Source organism: Triticum dicoccoides, chromosome 6A (genome assembly GCF_002162155.2).
Source record: "Triticum dicoccoides isolate Atlit2015 ecotype Zavitan chromosome 6A, WEW_v2.0, whole genome shotgun sequence".
In the NCBI taxonomy this organism is placed as follows: domain Eukaryota; kingdom Viridiplantae; phylum Streptophyta; class Magnoliopsida; order Poales; family Poaceae; genus Triticum; species Triticum dicoccoides.
The window spans coordinates 395,171,578-395,177,801 of record NC_041390.1 but is presented as its reverse complement, the minus strand read 5'-3'; the positions used below and the strand labels follow the sequence as shown (position 1 = coordinate 395,177,801).

The window sequence follows — 6,224 nt, the reverse complement described above, 5'->3', positions numbered from 1 at the left end:
GCTAGTTAAGAAATTTCTAAGACTTTCTTTGGTCCATATGATAGAAAAATCACAGGAATAAACAAGCCATAGGATCTTTTTTATGAATATAAGAAGAGTTTACAGTTTGTTACAGGAGCTGACTCAACGATTCGTTGGCAGCAAACATTAGGTGTCCTTTATTTCACATCAGAGGATTCTTGTTCTACCGGGTCTTGTCTAATATTTTCCAATGTAATGTAGAGGATAGGAAGAATGCCTGGCCATGGTGGGCCGTGCCGGGCGTGCTCGCGGGCCGGCCTGGTTGGCTGGCCCGCCAGCTATAACGCCCCCACGCTTGGTCTCCCTGCTCATCCCCTGACCAAGCTAGGGTTCTCATCAAGTTCAAAAAAAAAAACTAGGGTTCTCATCCGTCGCCGCCATCTGACCCCTCCTCCTCCCGCGGTGCTGCTCCCCGGCGACGTCGTCTGACCAGCCGCGGCCTCCGCAGGCCTCATCTTCTCACGAATCTGCAAAGGTCGTTGCCATCGGTTCCCACCGACGCCTTGCTGTAGCCTCCCCGATGCTCTCTTTGCACCGCCGCATGTGCCTGTGCATATTCCGCAGACTCCCCCTCCTACAAGAGATCTCCGCCACCGTCCCGATTGGATCACGCTGCCGCCAACCAGTGGTTCAGCAGGGAACGCTGCCGCCCGATTGGATCTTGGACGCCCTGCAAGAGCTCAAGCCGCCGCTCGGCTGCACGCATCTGCCCTGCAGGTCTCCGGCTGGACCAGGCCACGACCCCCACTAGCCTCCCATGCCCAACAGTCAGTCGGCTCCTCTGCTCGCTCCGGTTCACTGGCCGCTGCAAGTCAACGCCCAGCTGCATCTTTGATTGAATCAAGCCTATATGGATCATCTAAGAAGATCCATGGTCGTGTGACCACTCAACTCGTAGACCTTCGCACGGCCGGTAGGCCGGCCGGTATGTGACATGATCTCTTCATTTCTTCTTACATTGTCTTCTTTTGTTGATCAACTGCAAGGAAGAGCTGACGATAACATTGAGACTGTCAGGAGAAGATTCAGAGTTAAAAAATAATCAGAGTTTTTGAAGAATCAAGTTTGCCTGTAGTTCAGTCCGATGACTCTAAGTCTAAGGGCAAGGTTAAGATGGTGTATCCATTTTTATATAAAAGGATATGGCACGCTTCTTCCAAAGAGCTTATTCTTCACAGCGTCACATAAATACTTGTGATTTAAGATAGTCACACGTCACCAGAAAACGATTCAGTATTAATCCAGCTGCATATAGTTGAGTACTATGATTCAAAAGGCTAGGTTGAGAAGGGGTATGATTTTGAGTGCAAAAGCATACTATTCTGTAGAACAGTTCATTTTTAACAGCCTAATGTATCGATTTCTCATAAATTATAAGAGCTACGCTGTAGAATTTTTTAGTATGTCTAGCAAATGCTCTTGTTGTTCAGGGTCTAATTGGGTGCAGGTGATGCCTGGAATTGAACATACAAAGGATGAAGGGGGTGCTAGGCAGGCTCGCGCCGTCCACGTGTCGCTATGAATAGTGCCGGCGAAGCAAGCGTTGCGTCCCGCGCGCGCCGCGAGCAGAGAAGCGACCGAGAGAGAAAAGAGAGCGGTTCTCAAAAAAAGAGAGAGAAAAGAGAGCGAGCGAGCAGCTGTAGCGAGAGACAAAAGTAGCGATGCCAGTGACCTAAACCGCATCTCCCCTTCTCCAGAGAGAGAGAAGATGAGAGGGAGAAGAAGTAAGGAAGGGAGGGTGAAAGAGAGGAAAGAGGAGAGGGAGGTGCGGCTCCGCCGCCGCCTTCTCTCCCTGCCTCTTCCGCGGTGGTCGAGGTGCAGCAGCGTGGGCGCCGCCAGGTTCTCGATCCAGTCGGATCTGGCGCCGGTCGCCGTCCCCGTCGCCTCGTCTTCTTTCTTTCCAACCCACCGCCTCCGAGCTTCTGCTCCTGCTACGTCTCCTTCTCCCTTCCCGCCGCGGGAGCAGTCATCGCTGCGCCCTCGCCCCCGCACGCCGTCCTTCCGCGCGCCTCACCAGCCACCACCAGCAGCAGCGTAGGGAGCCAATGGGAAGGGGGTCCAAGGCCAAATCCTGCTTCAGCGGAGGCCATGACTGAGGCGGAGGGGGAGCTCCCCAAAGCCATCGTGGATCGTGCTGTGGCGGCGTGGAGCAGGGGAGGATTTGGGCGATGGGCATGAGGGAAGGAGCAGCGAGGTCAGAGTTCCAGGCGGTGCCGGCCGTCGTCACATGTCCCCAGTCTAGGTTGCCCATCTTCGGCCAATTCATCTTCCTCCCCAATTTTTACTCCTTGATTCATGGTTTTTCTAAACATATGTGTGCAGATCTGAGAAAAAAAAGAGAAGTGGGTGAATCTTGAGGAAGAGCTTGGTGAAGAACAAGGTGATCTCTCTCTGAACAATCTATTTAGGTCCAGTTTCATTGCCTTTTGATTTCTGCTATTTTCTCGTGGGATATTAAGGAGTTGAAAACACATATTTTGTAGGTGTTCCTAATGGCAAAGGTGGTAATCAACGATGAGAAAAAAAGGGACCGAGATTGGATTTCTGCTAGGTATGTTCCTCATCTCTCTCAGCTCTTGTTCCAATCCCCACCCTGATGTAACTGCTTCTTCACAACTGTTTGATGTGTCTTAGGAGATGAATGCCATGGATTGGCAAGATTCTTGCTAAGCTGACAACTAATTAAACTATTTGTCCCATTGTTAAAGCTAATCATAGTCATATGTGGTGATCGTCCGACTGCTGCGTATGGTGGCAACCGAATTCTTGATGATGAACCGAATCAAATACGTAGTAAAGTCAGCGCTAAATCACAAGTATATATTCAGGTTCAGTACACTCAAGCTGTCGAGGAGGTTACTCAGACCTGTAGATTTTGTATGACAAGAAAATTACTTGAAAGAAATAGGTACAGCCACTGTGATAAATATCAGTAGTAAGCATTGTATATGTATGCAGTAGTATAGTAAGACAAGAAAAATACTTGAAAGAAATAGGTGCAGACACTGTGATAAATATCAGTAGCATGCACTATATATGTATGCAGAACAGACCATAATCATGATTTTGCATTGCTTGGACCAAGATTTGTATGCACCGATCACCGATTCTGTCTTTAGGGGTTACAGGAAAATGACATATATCAGCCAGTGCAACCACTAATAGTGCAATTGTGTATTTACAGAAAGGAAGCAGGTCAACCATGCAGTATTAGAGTAAGATACTACATGTAAAAGTACCATCTAAAAATGACAGATACATTACTTCGTGAGAAATCTCGGTAGGAAAGTAGTGACTCTTTTTGTCAATGGATTGTGTACAGTGAACTGGATTATGCAATGATCGGTTGATTCAGAGCTCTTGTATCTTGAGTGGCATTCACCTTTGGGCAATTCAGGCGACCACAGGTATTTTCCAGTGATATTGAAGCTATTTTGAAATAGTGGATACTTGCATGATTTGTGTTATTTTCCAATGGTACGTCTATTCCTGCAGCTTATAGTCCCTTCACTGATTTGTTCATGCCTTGCTTTTGGTTATTTTAACATTGCCATGCTTTACAGCCTGTTGTCTTTAAAATGATAAAAACCCATAAATGCTGTTAGATCCTTTTAAATTCCTTCACTGGTTTATCTTTCCTTGTGCATCCATGCAACTGATACACCATATAATGGGCTTTATTACAATGGCAATTTAACACCATATACAAGGGCGAGACTACCAGCTGGTGAAGGAGAGGATATGTATTCGGCGTGTCCTGAAGAGGTAGTCCACGAACCGGCAATGGAGGAAATAAGGTAGAGACGACAATAGCAGCAAGTACGTCAAGTGCTAGGGATGTGGATATGGTGTGGCATAAAGAGGTAGTCCACAAACCTCTGCTAGGTGCTCCTCTCTCACCTCTTGCATCCTCTGGGGATATTCCTTCATTATTTGGTTACCTGTCAATGCTCGGTCCTATTTCCCACCTTGTGCTTTGACTTCTTGCATTTTTTCCGTCTAAGTTATTAGGCTACTGCTGCCTGGTTTGCCCATGATGAACCACTAATTATGATGCACCGCTGGCTGGTCTGCCTTTTTTATGCTTTTTTAGTGACAACATTCAGACTTAATGTTTATTACTTCATTTCAGAGTTTTAATTAAGACATCGCAGTCAATTTATATGGTCTTCTGAAGTTTCACCTTCCCTTTGTCATATTGGTTTGATCAAATCAATGGGAAGCCGGCATTACTTTGATGTACTGACTTACAGTCTTATTAAGTACTCCCTTTTCAAACTAATACAAGATCTTTTAGATCACTGCTTACCTTTTAGATCACTAAAATAGTGATCTAAAAGGTCTTACATCTTAGCGCACATTTAACTACTTTATTGTCTGTACTATTGTGGATGTACCGCAGAATAAAGCAGTCCTTCATTTTTCTTCTCTGCAGGCTGATCTTCTTGCTCAGTATAAGCCAACAATGGAGAAACTGACCAGGCTATCTTTCATGATCAGTTACACACCAAGCCTATATTTTTGCTGCTTCTACATGTCGTTGTGATGGTCATTCGGCCCATTTTCTTGAATCTGCACTACAACGAGAGATCTTGGCTGCTTCTTTGTGGCTTCCAAACTTGAAATGTTTGTTTGGAAGTTAGTTTAGTTTTTTGTTGTAGATTCATAGCTTCTCACATGTACCGTCCTCTTAGACCTTCAGATTTCCAAAGAAACTAAATGAAGATATGGTGGTATGGTCTCAATAGTACAACTTAAAGCCTTCCATGCTTTATATTCTCTGAAATTTGCTCTTGAAGAATTATGTATCTATGTTACATCCGGTGAGAAAAGGCGGCTTCCAAGCAGAGGATGCGGGAATGTTGGTCACATTTGGTTTTCGACTTGGGTGTCTAAATATTCTCACACTACTTGGCTCTCTCTCGGCCTTTGCGCCATTGGCGCAACGAGTCATCTAGTACCAACAATAAGCACACATGAACTCAAGCACGGTGGAAACAGGTAATTTACAGAATACTCTGATCTCAGTGAACCAGTGCCACACAACAGAGCATACTCTCAGGGACATTGAGAATTTGGAACTTTTTCGATAAAGGACGTTTTTATTAACTCATAACGTAGTATGAAGAGGATACAAATCATGATGAGTAACACTTGGCCTCTGCATAGTTAGGATGCACATTGTCAAACACGAACAATACATATCAGCACCAGTAGAGTCAAATAGCACCGCCACTATGACTATGTCGAAGGAGGTGATGGGCTGATACGGAGGTTATGCTGGAGAAAACCCTCCATGGCCACTCGCTCTAATTCCGTACACACCACCTTGAATAGCGGTTGGAACTCCGTATGATGAAGTATAGACCACGTATGAAGTGATTGCGTACAACAGAAAATAACCTGTAAAGGTAAAGAGTTTTTGTTATTGAAAACTAGATCATTTCTACATAGCCAAACCGACCATAATAAGGCGTACACTCTCACCTTTATTAGCATTTTGAACCTATAAGGAATACTGTCCAACCAATGATTAAAAATATTGGCAACATATGTGGGCGGATACAGATTAGACGCTATTTGAAATAAATATCTCATCCTTGAGTAGAGGTTGTAGAGAATATATACTAGCGAACAAATAGGTGCATTTGTACAATCCGATATATCAATTTTTTCGGCGTGTCAGGACTTTATTTTTGTGTATGCTTCCATTAGTGCTTGGTTGATATGCTTTCTCGATGTACACACTTTGATCACCTGTTGTGTAATGCCCATGATGCGGCTATAGCTCCCACGTGTTGAGGCACGAGGCATAACCGCATAGTGGTTTTGTCGTAAGAAGGGTCATCTCCATGAACATCCCATGTAATGAACAAGACAGGAATAAATAGAGTTGGCTTACATTCACCACGTCACACAATACATAAATAATTTCATACATCATTCAAAAACACTCATAGACCGACTACGGTCAAATCCAAATGAAAAGGAAGATAAACCCCAAATGCTAGATCCCCGATCGTCCCAACTGGGCTCCACTACTGATCATCAGGAAATGACACATAGTAACGACCAAGGTCCTCGTCGAACACCCACTTGAGTTCAGTAGCATCACCTGCATTGGTATCATCGGCACCTGCAACTGTTTTAGCTCATGGGTAGAATAAGGTAATGAGGTGGAGCTGCAGTAAGCGCTAAGCAAA

The 6,224-nt window shown here is 45.0% G+C and overlaps 1 long non-coding RNA gene across 9 annotated transcripts; it reads left to right on the top strand.

Moving 5' to 3' along the window:
* Window positions 1–337: 337 nt before the first annotated feature.
* LOC119316995 lies at window positions 338–4,766 on the top strand. 9 transcript variants are annotated; one of them, XR_005153443.1, is made up of 7 exons: window positions 338–2,263; window positions 2,344–2,401; window positions 2,505–2,572; window positions 3,206–3,236; window positions 3,344–3,428; window positions 3,732–3,884; window positions 4,457–4,766. It is a non-coding gene; the product is annotated as an uncharacterized LOC119316995 (long non-coding RNA). The 9 variants fall into 9 exon arrangements; XR_005153449.1 differs by having other exon boundaries at window positions 3,206–3,250; XR_005153450.1 differs by having other exon boundaries at window positions 3,206–3,256.
* The last annotated feature ends 1,458 nt before the right edge of the window (window positions 4,767–6,224 follow it).